The sequence below is a fragment of the Thamnophis elegans genome, chromosome Z, assembly GCF_009769535.1.
Source record: "Thamnophis elegans isolate rThaEle1 chromosome Z, rThaEle1.pri, whole genome shotgun sequence".
In the NCBI taxonomy this organism is placed as follows: Eukaryota; Metazoa; Chordata; class Lepidosauria; order Squamata; family Colubridae; genus Thamnophis; species Thamnophis elegans.
This window is the reverse complement of record NC_045558.1, coordinates 10,538,420-10,564,903: the sequence shown is the minus strand read 5'-3', so window position 1 is coordinate 10,564,903 and position 26,484 is coordinate 10,538,420. Positions and strand designations below refer to the sequence as shown.

At 44.3% G+C, this 26,484-nt stretch overlaps 1 protein-coding gene across 1 annotated transcript in view; it reads right to left on the bottom strand.

Moving 5' to 3' along the window:
* DPP6 (dipeptidyl peptidase like 6) overlaps positions 1 to 26,484 on the bottom strand; it is a 230,004-nt gene that overhangs the window by 97,116 nt on the left and 106,404 nt on the right. The gene's annotated exons all lie outside the window — the stretch shown is intronic.

Below are 26,484 nucleotides of genomic sequence, written 5' to 3'. Positions count from 1 at the left end.
AAGTAGAAAAATAAGGACCACCTTTGGTGGGAAGGTAACAGCATCCATGCGCGTTCGGCATCTAGACATGCCAGCCACATAACCACGGAGACATCTTCGGACAATGCTGGCTCTTTGGTTTTGAAACGGAATCAGCGGTACCTCTGTTAGCCAAAATAGAGCTTGGGATGGTTGTGAGCTCCATTTTTGCTGTCACAGCTGAGAACAGAGCTCGAGGGTCCATTTTCTCTGGCAGAGCACTTGGGCCACCATCGGCACCCACGACACAAGTGACGTCGAGCTGGCCATGGCCCCCAGCCACGCCCACTCCAGCCCCCGGAGGTCGAACACAATTCTGATGCAGCCCTCAATGAAATTGAGTTTGACACCCCTGGCTTAGAGGGTACTTATCTATTTATTTACTAAATTTATATGCTGCCACTTTCACTATTGAGCAATTCTGAATGGCAAATAATATTTATTGTAATATTCTATGCTACATTACATTATTAAATTATAATATTGTAATAGTTTAATAGATCATTTTTATATGATCTAGGATAAATCAGTGGCCTACTAGGAGACCTTAATCTTTTTTTTTTCACCTGGAGATCATTTTCTAAGAGACTATATACATTAATAATTGAGTAACATTTTTGTTATCTACAAAGCCATCAATAGTAAAGAAATAAATAAGTGTACGCTACCAGTGGCTGCTCAGTGGGGTAGTGCAACCCTTAAGAGCCAAGGTGGCGCAGTGGTTAAATGCAGCACTGCAGGCTACTTCAGCTGACTGCAGTTCGGCTGTTCAAATCTCACCAGCTTAGGGTTGACTCAGCCTTCCATCCTTCCGAGGTGGTTAAAATGAGGAGCCGGATTGTTGTTGGGGGCAATATGCTGACTCTGTAAACCATTTAGAGAGGGCTGAAAGCCCTATGAAGCGGTATATAAGTCTAACTGCTATTGCTAACTTGAAGACTGCATACCTTTGATATGGTTAAATCCTATATGAGATTTATATAGTTCCTTTTCAAATAAGGAGGAGATAGGACCCAAAACAACAACAAAATAATATTTGGTGTGCAGTTTAGCGTTTCATAAATCAGAATGCATTGATGGGGCTGTCCTCAGATTTTACAAAAATCCTAGAACCAAGGACATAAATCAGGTCTTTAGATTTTTAATGTAGGTAATCTGCATTCCTTGTTTAGCTTTAAAAGACATCTAGGATTAATTTAATATGGATGAGTCCAGAGATATAACAGGGACATCATCATCAGAGCACTGTGTTTTGGAAAACTATTTATTTGCTGTATTATTTTGGAGTATAAGACGCTCCAGACTATAAGCTGCACCAAGGTTTTGGGGAGAAAAATAAGAAAAAAAAACCTGCCTCTGCCAGCATCCATCAGGTATTCATCTGGCCCATTTGCCATAGCCCATTCACTATGGCCCATTTGCCACCACTCATTCACCGCCAAGGTCCGTTTGCCGCCGTGGCCATTTCTAGAACAACTGATTGGCGCTACACCAACCCCTCTCCCTCCCTGCCGCAATATTCGCTGTAGAAGACACACAGACATTTCCACCCACCTTTTTGGCAGGTATAATATACAGTATTTTTTAATCAAAATATCTAAGCCTATCCATTCCAGTAAAGCTTGGAGTAAGTTTATTATTTATCTTTACGTATGCCTTAAGGCTTGGTGGATGCACTTCGTCAATCTTGAAGAGAAGCCTGCACTGACATGCGGAGGAGAAATATATGCCATGTTGAGACATTACGGAGATTCAATCAGTCTCTTTGACTGCTCATGTGCAGAAATAGTCCTATATGGTCTGAATCAAAAAAGCAGAAGGCTTCTTATTTAGGTACACAGAAGGAATGCAGGGAAGAGAAATAAAAATGATAAGAGATCTAGAGACTAAACCTGACAATGAACGTTGCAGGGAACTAGGTATATTCTGCCTAACAAAGATAAGTTTTAGGGGTGACATGATAGTCACATAGGAATTGGCCTTCTGTTCAGATTGCACCAATTACAACAGTGAAAATAATGGAGATATGTTTCAACCAGAGGAAAAAGTTGGAATGGATACCCAAGTGCAGAAATTATATTTTAGCTTCCATAGCTTGTTTTAATGGGTTGATCTGGGGCTAAATCACGAAGTAAGGATTAAAACAAAACTTCATGTTACAAATTTCAATCTTCATCCAGAGTTATCTTTTTTTTAAAAAAGCAGTTCCATTCAATAAATATATAATAAGGTACAAAATGCCCCCCTGCTTTCCAAGCCATTTCTGTTATGGGAGACATTGGAACTAACACAAAGCAGAATGAAATTCAATTAAGGAGGCAGCATGGTGCATCAGCTGTGATAGAAATGGACTAATTGAGAGAACGAAAACTCTGCCAATTCTGTGGAAGCTTGGAAAGGAATTGGAAGTCCCTACGTGCCGTTCATTTGATTTTCTGTGCCTAGAGTGTTAGGCCTAGACTCAGGAACCCAGAATTCATTGTTAACACACAAAGCCACTCATCACTTCTCATCCAACTTTACAGGACTGCTGTGAGAAAGAAAAAAAAGATAAATTGCCCCGTATAAAGGTAAGCGATGTGTGAGGTTCTACTAGGAAGTCATTACCATTGATGATGTTTGTATTAGTGGTGGGTTGCACTTAGCGTCACCACTGGTTCCCTGATTGTGCAATCCACGGCCCCTGTGACAACCAGCTGATTTGAATTTGATTTGAATTTGATTTGTTTATTTATAGGCCGCCCTTTTCCCTGAGGGGACTCAGGGCGGCTTACAATCAAAAAAGGGAAGGGGAGTGTAGGACAATACCAAAAAGAGATGTGCACAAAGTAAATTAGACAGTAAAACGCAACATTCACTCAGCATTCGGGAGGGGCGAAAATAAGATTATCCCCAGGCCTGACGGGCTAGCCAGTTCTTGAGGGCTGTGCGGAAGGCCTGGACGGTGGTGAGGGTACGAATCTCCACGGGGAGATTGTTCCATAGTGTCGGAGCCGCAACAGAGAAGGCTCTCCTCCGAGTAGTCGCCAGTCGGCACTGACTGGCGGATGGGATACGGAGGAGGCCAACTCTATGCGATCTGATGGGACGCAGGGAGGTAATTGGCAGAAGGCGGTCTCTCAAATAGCCAGATCCACTACCATGGAGCGCTTTATAGGTGGTGAGTAAGACCTTGAAGTGCACCCGGAGACCAACAGGTAGCCAGTGCAGCTCACGGAGGATCGGTGTTATGTGGGCGAACCGTGGTGCGCCCACGATCACTCGCGCGGCCGCATTCTGGACTAGCTGAAGTCTTCGGATGCTCTTCAAGGGCAGCCCCATGTAGAGCACATTACAGTATTCCAGCCTAGAGATCACAAGGGCTCGAGTGACTGTTGTGAAGGCCTCCCGATTCAGGTAGGGCCGCAACTGGCGCACCAGGCGAACCTGGGCAAATGCCCCCCTGGTCACAGCTGAGAGATGGTGGTCAAAAGTTAGCTGTGAATCCAGGAGGACTCCCAAGTTGCGGGCCCTTTCTGAGGGGTATAAATTTTGCCCCCCCAGCCTGAGTGATGGTATGTTGGTCAAATTTTTGGGAGGGAAACACAACAGCCACTCGGTCTTGTCTGGGTTGAGTATCAGCTTGTTTGCTCTCATCCAGTCTTTAACGGCTTCCAGTCCCCGGTTCATCACGTCCACCGCTTCATTGAGTTGGCACGGGGCGGACAGATACAACTGTGTATCGTCCGCATATTGGTGGTATTTTATCCCGTGCCTTCGGATGATCTCGCCCAGCGGTTTCATGTAAATGTTAAATAGTAGGGGGGATAGGACCGACCCCTGCGGCACCCCATAGGTTAGGGGCCTCAGGGACGATCTCTGCCCCCCCACTAACACCGACTGCGACCTGTCCGAGAGATAGGAGGAGAACCACTGCAAGACAGTGCCGCCCACCCCTATCTCCCGCAGTCGTCGCAGAAGGATACCATGGTCGATGGTATCGAAAGCCGCTGAGAGGTCCAGGAGAACTAGGATGGAAGCATGGCCTCCATCCCTAGCTCTCCAGAGATCATCAGTCAATGCGACCAAAGCGGTTTCTGTGCTGTAACCGGATCTGAAGCCAGACTGGAAGGGGTCAAGATAGTTAGCTTCCTCCAAGGTACGCTGAAGCTGGAGAGCCACCACCTTCTCAACAACCTTCCCTACAAAGGGGAGGTTGGAGACTGGACGATAGTTATTAAGAACAGCTGGATCCAGAGACGGCTTCTTCAGGAGGGGTCTTACCACCGCTGTCTTGAGCGCGGTGGGAAAGTACCCCTCCCGAAGAGAAGCGGTAACAACCGCCTGGATCCAGCCTCGTGTCACCTCACTGCTGTTGGCAACCAGCCAGGAGGGACACGGGTCCAGTATGCAGGTGGAGGCACTCACAGCTCGCATAGCCTTGTCCACATCCCCAGAGGCAACTTCCTGAAACTCAACCCAGAGATGGTTTGCCAAGTTTTCTCCTTGTGTCTCGGCTGGATCTACTGGGGTGGAGTCCAGGTCCGCTCGAAACCGGGCAACTTTGTCCGCCAAGAACTGGACATACTCCTCAGCCTTACCCTGTAAGGAGTCCCCCGTCTCCCTCCTATTTAGGAGGGAGCGGGTTATCCTAAACAGGGCGGCTGGGCGGGACTCGGCGGACGCTACCAAGGAGGCAATGTATGTTCTTTTTGTTGTTCTTAAAGTCCGAATATACTGCATAAGCTCCTCTGATTGTCGGAGCTTATGCAGGCACTGCACACTGTGCACACATGTGCAAATTACCTTCTGCCATAAAAACAGGTATAGAGTACGGGCAGGTGGGCCAAAAGAGCCACCGTACTGGTTCACTCTCAGCTGCTCTTTGGCCACAACCGGTTTGGCCAAACCGCAGCAACCCACCTCTGGTTTGTATGATGACTGGGGTTTAGGGTTGTCACACAAAGCATAAGAATACAGGGCACCTCCTTCCAGGATGTCATTGCTATTGATGTTTGTGTAATGATTGGGTGGTAGAGCTGTCACTCAAAGCATGAGAATACAGGGCACCTCCTCCCAGGATGCCATTACTATTGATGTTTGTGTAATGATTGGGTGGTAGAGCTGTCACTTAAAGCATGAGAATACAGGGCACCTCCTCCCAGGTTGTCATTACTATTGATGTTTGTGTAATGATTGGGTGGTAGAGCTGTCACTCAAAGCATGAGAATACAGGGTAGCTCCTCCCAGGAAATTATTACTATTGATAATGTTTGTGTGATGATTGGGTTTTAGAGGTTTTAGAGTTGTCATTCAAATCATGGGAATACAGGTTACCTCCTCCCAGAAAATCATCACCACTGACAATGTTTGTGTGATGGTTGGGTGGTAGACCTGTCACTCAAAGCATGGGAATACAGGGTAGCTCCTCGCAGGAAATTATTACTATTGATAATGTTTGTGTGATGTTAAAGTTGTCATTCAAATCATGGGAATACAGGTTACCTCCCCCCAGAAAATCATCACCATTGACAATGTTTGTGTGATGGCTGGGTGGTAGACCTGTCACTCAAAGCATGGGAATACAGGATATCTCCTCCCAGGAAGTCATTACCATTGACAATGTTTGTGTTATGATTGGTTTTTACAGCTGTCATTCAAAGCATGGAAATGCAGGGTACCTCAGATGGAAGAGGGAAGAGTTTGGAGACTTAGTCATGGGAAAATGTCCAACTGACAGGCAGGTATGGATATTTGTTCTGTACAGGGAAAGGAAAAGATTGATGGCCTACAACAACTCTTCTCAGCTGGGGTTCCACAAAACGTCACTCGGTATTCCATGAAAAATTGTGATTAAAAAAAACAACACTTTTTGAACTTCATACACTTTACACTCACAATGGGGGAAATGTAATGTGCTATGACTTGCTGCCAGTGTGCAGCTTTCCTCTTGTTGTAAATGCTGTAAAACACGAAGAGTGCAGTACTGCACTCTAACCACACGAAGTGGTTAGAGTGCAGTACTGCAGGCCACTTCAGCTGACTGCTAAGCTGCAGTTCGGCGGTTCAAATCTCACCGGCTCAAAGGTTGACTCAGCCTTCCATCCTTCCGAGGTGGGTGAAATGAGGACCCAGACTGTGGGGGCCGATATGCTGACTCTGTAAACCGCTTAGAGAGGGCTGAAAGCCCTATGAAGCGGTATATAAATCTAACTGCTATTGCTATTGCTATGAAGTATGTTAGAAATGAACTGTGTTGTGAAATTTTCATCATTTTATGGGTGATTTGTATGAAGGGAAGCCCTGAAATTATTACAGAGAGAGAGAGAGAGAGAGAGAGCGAAAGAGAGAGAGGGGGGGGGGAGAGGGAGAGGGAGAGGGGAGAGAGAGGGGGGGGAGAGAGAGAGGAGAGGGGGGAGAGAGAGGGGGAGAGAGGAAAGAGGGGGGGAAAGAGGAGAGAGAGAGGGGGGAGAGAGAAGAGAGAGAGAGCGAGGGAGAGAGAGGAGAGAGAGGGGGGAGAGAAAGAGAGAGAAGGAGAGGGGAGAGAGAGAGAAGAGAGAGAGAGAAACTAAATTTTTGGTATCAAGGCATTTGAAATTACGTAAGGGTACACAGTAGCTCAGTGGCTAAGACGCTGAGCTTATTGATCAGAAACTTTGGCAGTTCAGCGGTTCGAATCCCTAGCGCTATGTAATGGAGTGAGCAGAAAAATAGGAACCACCTTTCGTGGGAAGATAACAGTGTTCTGGGCGCCTCTGGCATTTACTCATGACAGCCACATGACCATGGAGACATCTTCTCACAGCGCTAGCTCTTCAGCTTTGAAACAGAGATGAGTAATGCTGCCTAGAGTTGGAAACGGCTAGCACATATGTGGGAGGGAAACCTTTACCTTTTAAGGGTTACATATATAGGTAATTCTCAACTTACAAGCAGTCATTTTAATGATCTAAGTTCGAATTTCAAAATGCTTATTTAAGATCCATCCGCAAAGTTGCAGCTGCTGCCCCCCTATTGCCACAATCACATGATTACATTTTGGGTAACTGGGCAACTACCTCACATTTATGTCTGCTTGTAGCATTCCATGGTCACATGACCATGATTGATGTCAATTTTTTCCCCTTTACATTTTCCAATTGAATATGCTGGATTCGCTTAACAATAACATGATTCACTTAGAGACTGTTGTGATTTGCTTTATGACCAACATAAAAATAGTTGTGAAATAAAATCTGGAAACAAGGTACTTTGATGTCTATGGAAAATCTCGGTCATCCAGGTCCTGGTTGTCCCAAAGGTTTTTTTTTTTTTTTTTTTTTTTTTAAAGAGGCAACTGGAACTTTCTGGTTTTTCCTTGAAGATGTTTCTCTTCACAGCCAAGAAGCTTCTTTAGCTCTACTAAGAGAGATAAGAAGATTTCCCGCCTAAATACCAAGATGCGAGCAAAGTTACCCAAATCTTTCTTTGACATTATGGATGATTTTGAATTGAGAGATATCTGGCGAGAAAGAAATGCAGAGGAATATGACTTCACTTTCTTCTCGGACAGGCATCAATCCCTTTCAAGGATCGATTTTATTCTAACCACTAATGATTTGCTTTCTAGGGTCAAGAAAACAAAGATTGCAGCTAGAGTCCTTTCGGACCATAACCCAGTTTGGATGGAGTTGGGAAGGGTAGTGCAGGCAAGAAGGTTTTGGAGACTGAATGAAAATTTATTTAGATATGAAAACTATATTAATGATTGTAAAAAATTACTATCTGAATATTTTGTTTTGAATATGAATAAGGGTACATCTATGGAATTTGTATGGGATGCAAGCAAAGCGTATATGAGAGGAGTTTTGATGAATATAAATAAAACACATAGAAATAAGCAAGGGCTAAAACGAACAGAACTGGAAGAGGAAATTAAGAGAAAAGAGCTGGAGTTAACAAGGAAACCAGACGATACAAAGGTTAAGGAAGCTATTAACATATTAAAATCTCAATTTGACATGTTGATCTCTGACCAGGTAGCTACTAATTTATTATATGCAAAACACAATACTTTTTGTAATGCAAACAAACCTGGCAGATGGTTAGCTTATCAGATTAGGAAAAAAAGGAAAACTCGAAATATATCTAAACTGATTTACAGAGGGAAGGAGGTGTTCCAACAGGAAGAGATTCAAAAGGCTTTCTGGGAATTTTTTACAGAACTGTATAAAGGGGATAAAATTAATGGTTTAGACATAGACAAATATTTAGACAAGGAGAAAATACCTTCAGTTAGAGAAGAACACAGGCAAAAATTGAATCAACCAATAACCTCGGGGGAAATCCTGCAGGTAATTAAGCAATTAAAGCCAGGGAAAGCACCAGGTACAGATGGCTTGACAGCGGTTTACTACAAAAACTTACAGTTAGAAATGGTAGAACCTCTTAGAGAATTATTTAATATGATTCAAACGGAAGGTAAAGTCCCTCCATCTTGGAAGACAGCGTTTATATCTTTGATACCCAAAGAAGATCAAGATACTACTCAACCCAAAAATTATAGACCCATTTCATTACTGAATGTAGATTATAAAATTTTTACTAAAATATTAGCAAATAGGTTAATGTTGGTCATTCAACAATTGATACATACGGACCAAACAGGTTTTATACAAGGGAGACAGATGAAAAGTAATGTCAGATTAATTATTAATGCATTAGAATATTTGGGAAAGAACAACCAGATCCCTGCTGCGTTTATATTTTTGGATGCTGAGAAGGCCTTTGATCGAGTTAACTGGCAATTTCTGCTGAAGATATTGCAAAAAATGCAGATAGGAGATAATTTTTTACAGTCAATTAAAGCAATATACCAACAGCAAACAGCACAAATCATAGTCAATGGAAGTTTAACAGACTCTTTTCAAATTGGAAAAGGTACAAGACAGGGTTGTCCTTTGTCCCCATTATTGTTTATTATAACTTTGGAAGTATTGTTGAATAAAATACGGGGCTTGGATGGTTTAAAAGGGATCAAGATTAGGCAGCAAGAATATAGAGTCCGCGCTTTTGCGGATGATTTGGTCATAATATTGGAACAACCGCAGGAATCCAGTATGGTTTTAATGAATACGATTAATCAATATGGTCAAGTGTCTGGCTTTAAAATAAACTTAGGAAAAACCAAAATATTAGCTATAAATATGAATATTAAACAAAAGGAAGAATTAGGAGTGATGCTAGGATGTGAGGTAGTTAAAAAAGTCAAATATCTTGGAGTTAACATTTTAACTTCAAATGGGAAATTATATAAGCATAATTATGAACCACTTTGGCATAGCATACAGACAGAGATGAAAAAATGGGAGAAATTGCACTTATCTTTGCTGGGCAGGATAGCGGCAGTGAAAATGAACATTTTACCAAAATTTTTATTTCTTTTCCAAATGTTACCTATACTTAAAAAAGATGCGAACCTTTTAGAATGGCAGAAGGGTATCAACAAATTTGTGTGGGCAGGAAAGAAGCCGAGGGTAAAGATGAAAATAATGCAAGATGTACGCGAGAGAGGAGGATTGAAACTACCTAATTTAAAACTATATTATGATGCAGTGGCATTATCTGTAATTAGTGATTGGATTCATTTAACCAATGACCTTCATGACCTTCTGCGCATGTGCGAAGGAACATGGCTGCCGGGCTTTTCGCTCCGGCGTCTACACGGGAAAAATAGCCAAAGAAGGAGAAATTGCCCCGAGAAAATCGAGCTTGAGAGAGACCAGGGCACGAGCGATTTCTCGGAGGGTCTGGTGCTGGCAGCGGATTGGAGAGTTTTTGCTCTCCAAGGCTGCCCTCCACGAAAAACGCCGACGCCGCTCGGAGGTGCCCGGAAGAAGCCGCGGCCCAGCTGATTAGTGAGGCGCTTAAAGACATCGCCCGGGTGCCGTTCGGAGCCTGAAGAGAGACCAGGGCACGAGCGATTTTACAGAGAGTCTGGTGCAGGCAGCGGACTGGAGAGATTCTGCTCTCCGAGGCTGCCTTTCGCGAAAGACGCTGATGCCGTTCGGGGACGCCCGGAAGACGCCGCGGCCCAGCTGATTTAGAGCAGCGTTTAAAGATACCGTCCGGGTGCCGCTTGGAAGGCGTTGCGGCCCAACTCGGCTAGAGACGTTGGGTAACTATTGTTGGAGGTTCGTCGTGACCTGTCTGACTTGAGAGAGCCTTAACTCTCCTCCACTTGCTGGCTGAGAGAATCTCCCCCCCCCCTTTATGCTACTTTCTTTATCCCGTCTGTGTTTGGTTGCTGTGGACTTGCATTGGACTATTCATCGCCCCAGGGAGAAGGCGGTTAGCCTGGAACAGCACTGGGAGAGAATGGGAGGCTGTCTCCATCTGTTGCTATTGCACCCCCCTTCCTCTCCCCTCGGCTTGGCCTCCCCTGTTGGTGCATTCCCCCCTCCACTAGGCCATCGCCATCGCAGGGCCTTTTGCTGGGCGAGATTAGAATCCTTTTGGAATGCGGCTTTTGGACTTTTTGGAGTATATCTTCATCTGCTCTTCTATTTGGACTTCCATCTGCCACGGCCATTGTTGCCTGATGCCGCCTTGGACCTGCTAACACAGATAGCGCCATTACCGGCCGAGCGGAGGTACTTACAGTACATAGAAGGCCCTCTCCTTGCCTCAACCATCTTGGACTTTTTTGGACCTTCCCAGAACTATTCGCACTTTAAATTAATTAATTTTTTGCGCAATTTATAATTTATAATCTCTTTCTTTTCTTTCATCTTTTTCTTCTTTCTTTGTATGGGCTATGCATGAGGTACGCTTGAGATGAATGAATGTCCCACTTTTATGATCATATTGTTGTAATTTTGTGTTTTTAACTTTTTATGTGGGGACTGCTTGGGGGAGTGTATGAGTATGCGTGATTCGGAGGACCTGCCGGGAGTTGCGGAGGCCACGGGGGTGGTTGAGGGGACCAGAGACACGGGAGAGGGTCGGGGTATTGCGGTCGTAACAGGGAGGGGCAGATACGGCGGGGACTTTAGGGCAGGCCATTACCGGGGAAGGAGGGTTCGCTACATTACAGAGATCCCTCCTTCCGGCCCTAGGAGTCCCACTCCAAGACCAGATGGCGCAAGTAGTCAGGACCCTGGTCTCAGGCTGTTGTCGCTAAATGCCAGGTCTGTTGTACATAAAGCTCCTCTCGTCCGGGACTTAATTTTAGACGAGAGGGCAGACCTGGCATGTATTACTGAAACCTGGCTGGGCCCAGAGGGAGGAGTCCCCCTTGTAGAGCTGTGCCCAGAAGGATTTCAGGTGCTGCATCAGCCGAGAGCCCAGGGAAGGGGTGGGGGTGTGGCCGCTGTTATCCGAGAGTCGTTAGTTCCTCGTAGGGTCCCTGCTCCGGAGATTGTCGGGTGTGAGTCTTTGCTGTTAAAGTTGGACCTCAAGGGTCAAGTGGGTCTGCTGCTAACGTACCTGCCTCCCAACAGCATTGCAGCAGCCCTCCCCTCGCTCCTCGAGTCGGTAGCCGAGCTGGCAATTGAGTTCCCTAGGTTGATGGTCCTGGGGGACTTTAATTTGCCGTCGCTCGGCGAAAACTCTGATGGGGCGCAGGAGTTCATGGCTTCCATGACAGCCATGGGCTTGACCCAAGTAATTCGGGGCCCAACCCATTCAGCGGGACACATGCTTGACCTCGTATTTCTCTCGGAGCAGTGGATTTGTGATCTTGGTCTGAGGGGGAGTGACATCATACCCCTGTCGTGGTCAGACCATTACCTACTGAGGCTCGACTTCCGGAGGCCAAACCCCCACTGTAGGGAGGAGGAACCGACCAGGTGGTTCCGCCCCAGGCGTCTTATGGAGCCGTCAAGGTTCCAGACAGAGCTTGGGGTTATTCCTGACACTTTCGCCCACAGTCCGGTGGAGACTCTGGCTGCTGCGTGGCACTCGGCAGCGTCGGAGGCCCTCGACCGGATTGCGCCACTGCGGCTCCTCCGAGGCGGCGGATCCCGGAGACCCCCTTGGTTTACCGAGGAACTCCGGGAGATGAAGCGCCGGAGGAGATGCCTAGAGCACCGTTGGAGGTCCGATAAGTCCGAACCGAACCGGGCAATGGTAACCGCCTGCACCAGGGAATACACCAGGGCACTTAGGGCAGCAAAAAGATCGCATATAGCCACCCTGGTAGCATCCGCTGAGTCCCGTCCAGCCGCCCTGTTTAGGATAACCCGCTCCCTACTGAACAAAAGGGAGGCGGGGGAACCCTTGCAGGGCAGAGCCGAAGAATATGCCCAATTCTTAGCGGACAAAATTGCTCAGTTTCGGTCGGACTTGGACTCCACCCCTGCAGTTCCAGCCGAGGCGCAAGGGGACCAAGTAGAACAGCTCTGGGTTGAGTTTCAGGACGTTACCCCCGGGGATGTGGACAAGGCCATGAGAGCTGTAAGTACCTCCACCTGCGTCCTGGATCCGTGTCCCTCATGGCTGGTTACTAACTGCAGTGAGGTGACACGAGGCTGGATCCAGGCGGTTGTAACCGCCTCCCTTCGGGAGGGGAACTTCCCCGCCACACTGAAAGTGGCGGTGGTGAGACCCCTCCTGAAGAAACCATCCTTGGATCCAGCTGTTCTTAATAGCTATCGTCCAGTCTCCAACCTTCCATTTCTGGGGAAGGTTGTTGAGAAGGTGGTGGCCTTCCAGCTCCAACGGTCCTTGGAGGAAGCAAACTACCTAGACCCCTTCCAGTCAGGCTTCAGGCCCGGTTACAGCACAGAAACCGCTTTGGTCGCATTGATGGATGATCTCTGGAGAGCCAGAGATGAAGGACGTTCCTCCATCCTGGTCCTCCTTGACCTCTCAGCGGCTTTCGATACCATCGACCATGGTATCCTTCTGCGACGACTGCGGGAGGTGGGAGTGGGAGGCACCGTGCTACGGTGGTTCTCCTCCTACCTCTCGGACAGGTCGCAGTCGGTGTTAGTGGGGGGGCAGAGATCGTCCCCTAGGCCCCTAAATTATGGGGTGCCTCAGGGCTCGGTCTTATCCCCCCTACTATTCAACATCTACATGAAACCGCTGGGAGAGATCATCCGCAGGCACGGGATTAGATACCATCAATATGCGGACGATACTCAATTGTATCTGTCCGCCCCGTGCCAACTCAATGAAGCGGTGGACGTGATGTGCCGGGGCCTTGAGGCCGTCATGGACTGGATGAGGGTTAACAAGCTTGTGCTCAACCCAGAAAAGACCGAGTGGCTGTTGTGTTTCCCTCCCAAAGATTTGGCTACTGTTCCATCACTCAGGCTGGGGGGTCAAATTTTATACCCCTCAGAGAGGGTTCGCAACTTGGGAGTCCTCCTGGATCCACAGCTGTCATTTGACCACCACTTAATGGCTGTGACCAGGGGGGCGTTCGCCCAGGTTCGCCTGGTGCGCCAGTTGCGACCCTACCTGAATCGGGAGGCTCTCACAACAGTCACTCGGGCCCTTGTGACCTCTAGGCTGGAATACTGCAATGTGCTCTACATGGGGCTGCCCTTGAAGAGCATCCGGCGACTTCAGCTAGTGCAGAATGCAGCCGCGCGAGTGATTGCGGGTGCACCCCGATTCACCCGCATTACACCTATCCTCCGCGAGCTGCGCTGGCTACCTGTTGATCTCCGGATGCGCTTCAAGGTGCTATTAATCACCCATAAAGCCCTACATGGCAGTGGATCTGGATACTTGAGAGACCGCCTTCTGCCAATTACATCCCTGCGACCGATAAGATCCCATAGATTAGGCCTCCTCCGCATTCCATCGGCCAGCCAGTGTCGGCTGGCAACTACAAGGAGGAGGGCCTTCTCAGCAGTAGCCCCGACCCTTTGGAACGAGCTCCCCGTGGAGATTCGTACCCTCTCCACCGTCCAGGCCTTCCGCATAGCCTTGAAGAACTGGCTCGCCCGTCAGGCCTGGGGATAGGATAGTTGCCCCTCCCGAATGATGAATGTATGTTGTTTGCTATTTTATTACATGTTGTCCTACTGTCTGTATTCCCCCCCTTCCCAGTTTTTGTGTGAGCCGCCCTGAGTCCCCTCAGGGAAAAGGGCGGCCTACAAATTCTAATAAAATTCTAAAATTCTAAATTCTGATAGAATATTGAACATTGAGGGACACGATCTGGTATTTGGTTGGCATGCTTACCTGTTATTCAACAAAAAATTGGATAAGAACTTTAAAAGTCATATTTTGAGAAATGCTTTATTGCGGGTTTGGAAGAAATACCAATATAAATTAAATGACAAGATACCCATGTGGGCAATTCCTAGACATGCAATTGAAAATATGAATACAGCACAAAAACAGGACAGATTTACTTACAGACAGCTTCTTACCTCGGAAAGGGGGGTATTACAATTAAAATCTTTAGAGGTATTAAAAGAGGAGAAGGTAGTTCAAACATGGTTCCAGTATGGGCAATTACAGGCTAGGTGGAAAATAGATCAAAAAATTGGCTTTATTCAAGTTGAGGATAATCTGTTTAAACAAATAAGAGATCAAAGCTTAATGCATATAAAGAGGATATATAATGTATTAATACAGATGGATTCGGAAACAGAATTAGTTAAAGATTGTATGATAAAATGGGCTCAAAATATTGAGGAACCAATAATGTTGGATACATGGGAAAGAATTTGGGTAAGAAATGTGAAATTTACACAAGCTCAAAATCTGAGAGAAAATTTTTACAAGATGTTTTATAGATGGCATTTAGATCCTAAAAAGTTGGCTTCTATGTATCCGAATGTACAGCCTAAATGTTGGAGGTGTGGTTCTCTCGATGCTACATATTATCATATATGGTGGACCTGCCAAAAGGTTAAGGCATTTTGGATAAAAATATGGTGGGTCATGCAAAATGTTTTTAAAAAAAGGATAAAGTTTATTCCTCAGTTATTTTTACTAGGTATATGTACTGATTTTACAGTGGTAGAGACCAATTTGATTCTGCACCTGATAACTGCAGCAAGACTGTTGGTGGCGCAATATTGGAAGAAGGAAGACTTGCCTACAATCCAAGAATGGACATTGAAAGTAACAAACTTAGCTGAAATGGCTAAAATATCGGCATATCTTAAAGATCATTCAAATGAGAGATATAAACGAGACTGGAAAAAATGGATTGACTATATACAAAATAAATACGGGACTAAGAAATTCCAGTTAGCCTATGCTTAAGATCAGAAATGATTTAAACTGTTAAAAGTTAGTTCAGTAAGAAGAAGCTAAGTTCAATCTAGAATGTCATTAATTTCTTTATTTCTTTTTTCTCAATAGATTTTAGACTGTGTTAGTTAAAAATCCATACCGTGTACGGGTTCTGGGAAGTCGGGGGGGGAAGGAGGAGGGGGGATGGGGGGGTGGAGGGAGGGAGGGGTACACACAACAAAAAAAATTGTATTTCAATGTCTTAATGATTGACAAATGATGACATATTTGTGTTTGTTTTTTTTTAAAGAAAAATAAAAAAGTTCTCTTAAAAAAAAAAAAAAAAGAAGCTTCTTTAGCTCTGACTGGATGGTGGGGAATGGAAGGATTTATATTCCTGGCAGACAGCTGGTCATTTGCATTGTTTTAGAGAGTTCTTGAGGCCACTTGGAGGTTTATCTGTGTCGTCAAGGTCACCAGAGTTGTGCAAATGGGTGTGGAATCATTTCTCACCATCCAGTCAGAGCTGAAGAAGCTTCTTGGATGAGAAGCGAAACGTCTTCAAAGAAAAATCAGAAAGTCCAGTTGCCTCTTGAAAAAAGCACCTTTTGGACAAGGTACTTTGACTTATGACTGCAATGACCGATGGCCAAAATTCTTATAAGCAGTCCTTGCAGGGGTGGGATCAGTGGTGGGCTACAGGTGGTTTGCCCTGGTACAGGCATACCGGAGCCTGCCCGGAACACCAGATACCATTCCGGTATGGTGCTCCAGAGGGCCCACCCACCTGCCCGAGCTCCTTACCGGTCTTTTAAGTCTTTGGCGCTTCAGTGAACGGCGTGTACAGCGCCTGCATGATGCTCCGCTGAGCAGCTGCAGCAGCGCAGAGGCGCACGGAGGCGCTAAGAAGCATGCACACATCCATATGGACACCGCCGAGCCCATTCCAACCATACTGGTTGGAAGAGGATCCGGAACCCACCACTGGGTGGGATTCTACCAGTTTGGACCGGTTCAGGCGAATCAGTAGCTCTGACAATCAGCTGGGAGCACACCGCTTCGCCCTGACGATCAGATGAGTCCACCCACTTTCCCGTGCTATTTTCCTATCTTTATCTTCTCGGCTGATTCATGATTCTTTAACCAATTGTTAAACCGGGAGGATCCCTGCACTAGAGTCCTTGACTTATGACCACAATAAAGTCTGGAACTTTGATCTTAAGTTGAGGATTACTTGTATTGCAATGGTTTGTATACAAGTCAAATGTTTCCTTTAGGGAGCATTAATGCAGACGGAAAAATGGTGAAGTGCAGAAATGACCTAGATAATATAAGACACAACATGCAGGCTGCACTTAAAATAAGGTTACGACTGAGCAACAAACAAGCCCAATTTTCTTATAATAGTGGCCGTATGTTATTTTAAAAGGGTATTTTTCATGTCTGGCTCTCCATCTGGAAATACAAAACCCAATTTAGTGCCATTGTAGTTATTTTAAGATGAGCTCTTTGCAAATACGTATTATATCTGTAGCAGTGATTTTTATTTATTTTTTTAACTGTGAAATACTTAACAGCCTATTAGGGAAATGGATGCAGTTTCTGCCTCTTGGTAAATTAGTTTTAGACATTGTTTTTCTTCCTGGCAGAGCCTCTTAGAACCGATGTACAAAAATCAGTAAAATACTGATAAGTAGTAAAGTCTCCAAAATAATAAGGAAGAAAGCTAGGCTAGAAACCACTACATACAGCTAAGTCCTCCTCTTGCAACAGTTTGTTTAACGACCCTTCAAAATTGCCTCAGCAGCGAAGAAGGTGACATAACCATTTTTCATACTTACAACTTTTGCACCATCCCCATGGTCACATGATCAAAATTCAGACTCCTGGCAACTAAGACATATTTATGAAGATTGCAATGTTCTGGGTTCATCTAATCCCATTTTGTGACCTTCTGACAAGCAATGTCAGTAGGTTCACTTAACCGTGTTACTAACAAGCTGCAGTGATTCACTTAATGAGAAGAAAGGTCATAAACGGGGCAACAAATGTCTTGCTTAGAAATACATGCTTAGAAATAGAAACAGATAATTGTTGGTAGTGATCACTCAGACAAAGATGATTAGGGGACCGGAGGCTAAAACATATGAAGAACGGTTGCATGCACTGGGTATGTCTAGTTTAATGAAAAGAAGGACCTGGGGAGACATGATAGCAGTGTTCCAATATCTCAAGGGTTGCTATAAAGAAGAGGGAGTCAAACTATTCTCCAAAGCACCTGAGGGTAGAACAAGAAGCAATGAGCATAAACTAATCAAGGAGAGAAGCAACTTAGAACTAAGAAGAGATTTCCTTTCAGTTAGAACAATTAATCAGTGGAACAGCTTGCCTCCAGAAGTGGTGAATTCTCGAATACTGGAAGTTTTAAAGAAGAAATTGGATTGGGTTTCCTGCCCAAGAAGGGGGCTGGACTAGAAGACCTCCAATGTTCCTTCCGACTCTTATTCTATTCTATTCTATTCTATTCTATTCTATTCTATTCTATTCTACTTTACTCATTAGATTTTTAGTCTGCAGACTCTCCATCGCTTACCCCAGGGATCCTCAATCCCCAGGCCATTTGGAACCAGGTTGCACAAGCGAAGTGTGAGTGTGTGAGCGGGCGCCTCTCCACCTGTGCAACCTGCTTGTGTGGAACTATCCCCTCTCATACACCCCCATGGTCCCCAGTGCTGGTCCAGAAACCTGGAAAGATCAGGGACCACTGCAGTGATGGGATTCAAATAATTTAACAACCGGTTCTCTGCCCTAATGATTTCTTCCAACAACCAATTCACCAAAACTGCTTAGAAAGTTACCAACCGGTTCTCCCGAAGTGGTGCAAACTGGCTGAATCCCACCATTGGACCACTGGCTTACACATACAACAAAGCAAAAAAAGTTAGAAATACAAAGAAGACTAAAAGTCATAAAAAATGCAACAGCAAACAGAGGGGCATTCAATGCAAGCATTTTAGAAGACCTCAGTTTCCTTCGTCATCCAGAAAGTGATCATGTAGGTATAGATCTGATCTCAAACAGGAGGCCACTCCAAAGAGCCTTGCATTTCTACCAAAAATCACTTATTTGACAGCATCTCCAGCTGAGTATCATATCATAATGATGACCCCCCAACCCCAAACCACTGAATTACACAAACCACAGCTTCATGCAGATATGAAATTCATACAGCTCTCACTTAACGACTGCCCTGCTTAGTGACAGTTTGACGTTATGATGGTGAGGCAAAGGTAAATTTACAAGGTTGTTACCTTGTGCTTGCAAATGTCAGAGCTTCTCCAATGTCACATGATTGACACTTGAGCATTTCGCAACTGGCAGTCCTTTAGTCCTTTAAAGTGCCCCGGAATCACATGATTGACATTGGAATGCTTTGCAGCTGGCTTGTGACAAGCAAAACCAATGGAGAAGGCAGCAATAAATCACAAATTGTAAGCATGTGATGTCTTGTTTAGTGACCCCCAGTGATGTATGTAACAACCTCGAATGGAAGTGATATCATAAATTCATCTTGGTCACATGACGTGTTGTTTCATGACTGCAGTGCCTAGAGATATAAGCTGCTGTTGCTAAATGTAGTTGGTAAGTGAGAGCAATACAATACAATACAATACAATACAATACAATACAATACTTTACAATACAATACAATGCAATAGCAGAGTTCGAAGGGACCTTGGAGGTCTTCTAGTCCAACCCCCTGCCTAGGCAGGAAACCCTACACCACTTCAGACAAATGGCTATCCAACATCTTCTTAAAGACTTCCATTGTTGGAACATTCACAACTTCTGGAGGCAATTTCTGTTCCACTGATTAATTGTTCTAACTGTCAGGAAATTTCTCCTCCGTTCGAAGTTGCTTCTTTCCTTGATTAGTTTCCACCCATTGCTTCTTGTTCTACCCTCAGGTGCCTTGGAGAATAGTTTGACTCCCTCTTCTCTGTGGCAACCCCTGAGATATTGGAACACTGCTATCATGTCTCCCCTAGTCCTTCTTTCTATTAAACTAGACATACCCAGTTCCTGCAACTCTTCATATGTTTTAGTCTCCAGTCCCCTAATTATCTTTGTTGCTCTTCTCTCTGCACTCTTTCTAGAGTCTCCACATTTTTTCTACATCGTAAAACTGAATGCAGTTTTGGGTAGAGAACTACCCAGAGGTGAAATGCTCTGAAGTCTGCTACCAGTTTGCTTTGCGCGCGCATGTGCGCCAAACACATGCATCAAGCACATGCCCAATCCAGGCAGTAAGAAGTCTTTTCTGAGTCTGCAAAGGTAAGTAGAACAGCGGGGTGGGGGGGAGAACACTGTCCTACGCGATTTAGATTCACTAGAAAGCAGGATTTCCTGCTTTATATTCGCACGGCACAGCTGATTGTTGCACAGCTGATCATTGGAACTTTAAAAAAAGTTTTAAAAGCATTTTTTACTTTAAAAGCATTTAAAAAATGCTTAAGAAAGTAAAAAAAAAGTTCTGACGATCAGCTGTGAGACAATTAGCTGTGCTGCGTAATTTGACAAATCTGACTTTCCACCTTGACTTTGCGTTTCAGAAGTTGCCTGGGAAGGTCACAAATAGTGATTATAGGACCCTGGGATGCTGCAACCATCAAAAATATATGCGGGTTGCCAGATTTTAATTACATGAGGATGTGTGACAGTCATAATTCATAAGTGTGAAAAATGTTCATAAGCCACTTTTTTTAGTGCCATTGTAGTTTCAGTCAGGATACAGAAGGTTATTAAGTCAAGGACTACCATATCCAAGGCTGAATTTGAAAACATGCAGAATAAATGCTCTAACCACTGATTTATGGCGACTTTGCACAAACTTTAAAACTGTGTGAGGTAGCCTATCTCTTTCTAATGCTGAACAAGCTCTAAAGCTCGTGACCCGTCAAAACTGTGGAGCACAAAATCGCGCTCGACGAAAGCGCGCATGTGATGTCATCACAGCGCGACGAAAAAAATTAAAAATTGAAATAAAATTAAAATTAAAGCAATCCGATTCACATAAAGGTAAGGGTTAGGTTTAGGGTTAGGGTTAGGTTAAGGGTTAGCGTTAGGTTTAGCGTTACGTTAACGGTTAGGTTTAGGCTTAGATTTAGGGTTAGGTTAAGGGTTAGGTTTGGGGGGGTTAGGGTAAGGTTTTAGCTTTATTTTTACATTTTTCGATCACAGTGCGATGTTTTCGTCGCGCTGTGATGACGTCAAATGCGCGCTTTTGTCGAGCGCGATTTTGTCCTCTGCGATTTTGTGGTGGAACCCTAAAGCTTCTATTAAAACTAACAGGTTTTACTTTATTTTTTGGAACAGCAGCTCATATTAATCTAAAAACCCAGAGGATTTTCTGCATATAATATCTTTAATACTCCAAAAGCTGACACTGTTTGGGGCAAAAATAATGTTGTGGAGCTGCCTGATCTGCAGCAAAAAATCTTCCTTGGACTGAATGCTGAATCGAAAAAGAATAGTTCATTTGGAACTTTAAAATTTATCATTACGTTGATGTTTCTCTGAGGGGCCACTGATTTTTAGCCTTACAATCTATCCTCTGCATATATATATTTTTAAAAACAATCTCTCTCACACATATCTCTAACAGGACTTGGCAATGAATCCTGCAATAATTTATATTTTGCACAAACTCTCCTGCACATTTTAGCTGCGTATAGAAGTAGAAAACACTTTTTAATGTTTTCAGATGTTTTATTATTCTTTAATATTTTCTATGGCTGCGTAGAATATTGTTCCTGGGCTTCTAAATCAGTGGTGGGATTCAATTCTTTTTTTACTACTAGTTCTGTGGGCGTGGCTTGGTGGGCGTGGCAGGGGAAGGATACTGCAAAATCCCCATTCCCTCCCAATCAGCAGGGACTTGGGAGGCAGAGAATAGATGGGGGAAGGTGGTATTTACTGGTTTTCCGAACTAATCAAAATTTCCACTACCGGTCAGAACCTGTTGAATACCACCTCTGTTCTAAACTAATTATGGCTATAATTAGAACTGTAATTTCTGTCCCTAAATGATGATGTCATTAAATCACATGACTGGACCTGATTTTACAGTCACATTTATCATGTTCATTAAGTGAATCTGGCTTCCTTAATTCCAACATTGCTCGTTGGAAACCAGCTGGGAAAGTCGAGAATTGCAGTCACATGACTTTAGGTTTTGCAACCAGTTGTATATGTGAGCTGGTTGCCAAGTACCTGATTTGTGATCAACTGGAGTGGTATGATGGTCATAACTTCAACGGCAGATTGCATTTTCTGTTGCTTTTGTAACCCCATCATTACATGGGCTGTAAGTTGAGGACTACCTGTAGTTTTGCATGCTAACTGCCTTGTTATATTGTTCCGAGAATTTATTAATCGAAATTGCCTTTAATACGCACTCTGTGCTTTAAACTTTTGCAAGATGGATTATCTTGTATTCGGTAATATCACCGATATTTATGTAGGGCATCACTGTAAATTAAATTTTCTTCTTGTGAAATGATACACCCTGGTTCATTGATTATACTCCATTGCATTATGGATATGGAGAGCCCATAGTTTTGTGGTTGACATAAATGATTAAGAGCGAGGATCTGGGCTATGCATTGGCAGAGTGGTTTGACAAGGTCAAAACAAGGTTTCTTTGAGGTGGATGCAGAGCTAGTGATAAATTCAGAAGAACAAAATTAAAATGTGGAAAATTCCTGGCTCCCCACAGTTGAGAAAGCCCGCCAGGAAATATCTCTTGGTTAGGATCTCCTCCGAGTCAGTGGTTCAACGACCTGAACTGACAAGTTGAAATCTCTACTTTGTGAAGTGCCTCGGGGCCATCTTCTCTCTTCGCTTCTTTTTAACATCTAGATTAAACTGCTGGGGGAGGAATTGGTTGATATGAGGGCCTATATTTTCCATGTGCTGATGATACCCAGCTATTTCTTTTGGCCCCAGGCCAAACGGCAACAGAGTCAAAATGCTGTCTCAGTGTCTGCAATCAGTCAGGGTTTGGATAGGGAAGAAGAGGTGCAGATTAAATCCCTCCAAGACTGAGATACTTTTGTTTGTAGGCCCATTGATTCCTGAAAAACACCGTCTTTGACCTCGAAAGGAATTGTATTGACCTAGGCTTCACCAAATCACGAAGCAGACTCCTTGTCCCGACAAAACCGCTTTTTATTAAGCTTAATGTGAATTCCTCTCTTTCACATCCAGCAAAGTCCAGGCAAACAGTCTTTCAAGGGTGAATTTACAACCACAGACCTTATCAGGCTTGGAGAGCTGCCAGGCTGATATCTTCCAAACGCAACGGCTGTACAAAAAAAATACTTGGCAAGGAGTCTCCGAGAGTCACGAACAAATCTTCACACTAATTAAGTGAACCAATTGTCTCCGGCAAACTCCACTCCCCTTTTGCTCATCTTTATTCCCTATGGGAGGAGCCATTCATCGTCCACCTGTGCCTTTACTCCCGAGTCAGCTCTTGTTTCTTAGCTGTTCCCTTCTCCTGGAAGCTCTGCATATGTGCACATTGGAACAGGCTCCAGCTGTTCTTCTGCCCCACTCATCTCCAACTCCGAAGGCAGCTGATAACTGTTGGATGGCGCTGGCCCCATCACTGCCTCTGATGCCAGAGCTTTCCCTAGATTCCAGGATTGGCCCATGTTCCACCCCAATCTCCTCAATGTCTGAGTCTGCCACCAGCTGTGCTGGTGGGCCACAACAGGAATTGTACTCTCCTATTCAGAAACAGCTAGTAGTTTGGAGATCTTCCTAAAGTCATAGCTCCTATTTAATAAGGAGGTTGGAGCTTTAGCAAGGAAAGCTTTGCCTAAATATATCATATATGCTAAAGATGGCCATGCTTGAGTCAATAGGCTCTCCTTACACCCTAATCACCTGTTGCTTGGATTACTACATTGCGTTGTGCACAGGTCTGTCCTTGAAGAATATTCAGAAGGTACATTTCATAAGGGGCCTGTCTGGGTGATAACACCTGTATCTCAATATACCTGAGTGATCCTACTTCTTATCACTATTTGCCAGTTGGATACGTAGTAAATAAAGTTGGAAGGCTCTTCCTGGTGTTGGACCTGGAGGGAACACCTTATTTAGTATTTATCTTCCTGTGCACCTATGAGATTTTTGCTCTGTTTATATACAAGTGGCTTGCCTTGTCAGTGTTGGTGGGAGTGGTCCAGTGGTAGGATTCAGCCGGTTCGCACCTATTCGGGAGAACCGGTTGTTAACTTTCTGAGCAGTCCAGAGGACTGGTTGTTGGAAGAAATCTCCTTTTGATTTTTTTCCCACTTTGCAGGGCTAATCCTGTAAGGAAGGCAGGAAGGAAACATTCTGATGTTGTTTCTAGCCTCATCTGTATTGAAACTGCCTCTCCGGTTAACCCTTATTGCATTGTAACAGCTAAGGCCAACCTCCCATTGACATGAGTGACGTTGAGTTGGCCATGATCACCCGGTTACATGACCCCTGAGCCATGCCTACCCAACTGATCATTAGGGCAGAGAACCAGTGGTTAAATTATTTGAATCCCATCACCAGAGTGGTCTTTTTATTTTTTTTAATAAAAATGTCAAATTAACGTGTGAACAGTGAGGCATCTGGGCAACATACATTCCAATACAAAGAAAACTGATCAGATTGAGTATTATTATTACATTCAATCAATTTATATAATTTTCATAACAATATACATCTATATTAGATAACAATCTTTCATTATTCAGTTATTCCACCTATTTCTCATTATTACTTTCATTTTATCAAATAAAAGTATAGTACATTAATATTCCCTTTATTTCTACCACCACTTAGCCTAGCTTTTAATCATATCACCCTATAAAAGGCTCCCCCCCTTCTTTCCTGTCTAACTTCTAATCATGTCACCTGCCTACAAAAAGAGGAAGAAAAAAGCATTGAGAGGGAGAGAGAAGGGAAAACAAATTGAAACAGCAACTGATAAAAGGAATCATCTTTCCATCATCACTTGCCTGTTTTATGATTTAATTGCTATGCTTTAAAAGAAAGAGGGGGGGGAAGGAGGAAAAACAAGTCAGAAGAACAATAAGGAAGGAAAAGAGCTCAACTATCCATTGTCTCTTGCCCGCTTCGACACCTCAGTTGCTATGCTTTTATTTTTATATTTTTGACCTGTCTCCCCCATTCCTCTCTTGAGTCTCCCTCTATATTTCTTGGATGTCCAATCTAAGTATTCCTCTGGTGGGAGTGATCTTGATGGTTTCTTGATTTAGCTGTTCTTTTCCATTTGATCTTTTGTCTGAGCTAGTACTTCCTTCATTGGAGTATTGTTTACTGCTTGGTTGTTAGTCTGGTATTACTTCCATGTTAATCCAAGAGGAAAACACCACTTTCACCAACACCGACAAGGCAAACCACCTTATATAAACAAAGAGCAAACTCTGTTGCCTTGTAGCACTCATGACGTTACCTAGTTTGGTAATTAAAGGCCTGCAAGAAAACCACCAATCTCAGAGACCGCCCAGGATCTCACAGTTCAACTCTGAGTATAAATATTCTTCTTTGTTGGTTCCTTAAACTGTTCGACCCATCACCCCTTTTCCAGTCTTGAATGAGACCACTGTCACCCCAAGAAAACAAGATTAAAAATTACTCCAAGAGATCCAGGATAGGTCCAAATTATTCCTACCACCGCTCTAGTGCATGAGGAGAGGATGATCCGATTGGTAAAAGGGTTAATAAGGGGCACAGCATTCTATTTTTTATCTGTCTTTTTTAATGTATGCTCAAATTAGTTCCCCTTTCTCCTATAGATGCCTTCGTCTTGTGATGAGATTGTTGGCTGCCTAGGAAATTGCTCAGCACACAGTTGAAACAAACAAACAAACAAACACACTACAAGCAGGGATGGGTTCTGGCAGTCACTACTGCTGGTTTGCTCATGGCCGGGCAGACAAACTTAATGCGTGCTGTGCGCACATGCACAATAAAAATTGCTTTGTGTGCATGCGCAGAAGCAAAAAAAACAAGATGGCAGCGCCTATGACACCACCAGGAGAACCAATTTGAGGGCGTGGCAGGCCTGGGTCACTGCCGGTTCCAGCGACCCAGGCCGCCAAACCACTACCGCTTCAGCCGAACCAGACCAAATCAGTTGGAACTCATCAACTAACTACAGGTAGTTCTCAACTTACAACCATTTGTTTACCCCACAGGTGCTTTTTCAAGAGGCAACTGGACTTTTCTTTGAAGACGTTTCGCTTCAGATGAAGAAGCTTCTTGGATGAGAAGCAAAATGTCTTCAAAAGAAAAACCAGGAAGTCCAGTTGCCTCTTGAAAAACCACCTTTGGGGCAACTATGACCTGGGTGATTGAGATTCTCCACAGACAATCATTTGCTTAGTGACCCTTCAAAGTTACAACAGCACTGAAAAATGTGACATGACACTTTTTCACATATATGTTGTAGCATCAGCATGGTCACGTGATCAAAATTTGGATGTTTGATAACCGTGTCATATTTATGATGGTTGCACTGTCCCGGGGTCAAGTGATCCCCTTTTGCGACCTTCCGAGAAAGCAAAGTCAACGGGGAAGCCAGATTGACTTAACAACTGTGTTACTAACTCAACAACTACAGTGTTTCACTTAACATGGGTGGCAAGAAAAGTCATAAAAATCAGACAAAACTCACTTTACAACTGTCTAGCTTAGCAAGAGAAATTTTGGGCTCAGAATGTGGTTGTAAGTCAAGGGCTACCTACAGCTGGGTCCAAAGCAGTATCTGGAGAGCTCCTGGGACTCCTAGAGGGAGGTTCTTCCTTGCCAAGTCCAACACATTGTCTAGAGATGAAGATCCTTGAGTTTTAGTCAATGAAATACAAGGAATGAGGAGCGGGAAACAGCAGAGATAAGTTGTAGTTGGCTCTGTACCGAGAAATCCTTTCTGCCACCATAATGCCTTGGTCCTTCTTCTCCTTGGTTTTCCTTCATACCCAGTAGCCTTTAATGATTGAGGGAGGACTCAAAATGTGGATCTACCCACTCTTCATTCATGAGCATCGCCATGCATCACCCCAGGTCCTGCAATTCTCAGAAAGAGATTGACCCTAGTCCCCCAGGGCAGGATCTCCAACCGTGGCAACTTTAAACCTAGTGGACTTCAACTCCCAGAATTCCCCAGCCAGCAAAGCTAGAAATTCTAGGAGTTCAAGTCCACCAGGCTTAAAGTTGCCAAGGTTGGAGAGACCTCTG